The following is a 429-nucleotide window of genomic DNA, read 5'->3' as shown; positions in this document are numbered from 1 at the left end:
TACTCGGTCCTGATGACGTCTCCTTACTGCAGACGTTTGGCTGAAACTCATCGAAAACCTGAATCTGATGAWGGATTTCTGTAGAAACTAAAAGCCAAATGAAGGAAATGTCTGCAGTGGGTCTTTGTTAATCCAGATGGATTAGGATTGAACAGATTAGATGATAACTCAGGTGAAAACCTGGCAGGTACCTGAACAGACGGTTGTTATAATTATGAATATTTGATCCCATTACGCTTCAGATCAAAACCCACAGAGCTTAATTTCAGCGGCAACTGGGATAACKCTATATTAACAACTTTATAACAATAAACGTCACACAGCATSATGCTGTGTGACGTTCAAGTTAACTCTTAAAGAAAACTAAACTTAAATTTTTATTAACAATTAACTTTGAAACAGGAAGATATTTTAAAATTCAACATTAAG

This window comes from Poecilia reticulata, linkage group LG2 (assembly GCF_000633615.1).
Source record: "Poecilia reticulata strain Guanapo linkage group LG2, Guppy_female_1.0+MT, whole genome shotgun sequence".
Taxonomy (NCBI): Eukaryota; Metazoa; Chordata; class Actinopteri; order Cyprinodontiformes; family Poeciliidae; genus Poecilia; species Poecilia reticulata.
This window is presented reverse-complemented; position numbering follows the sequence as displayed.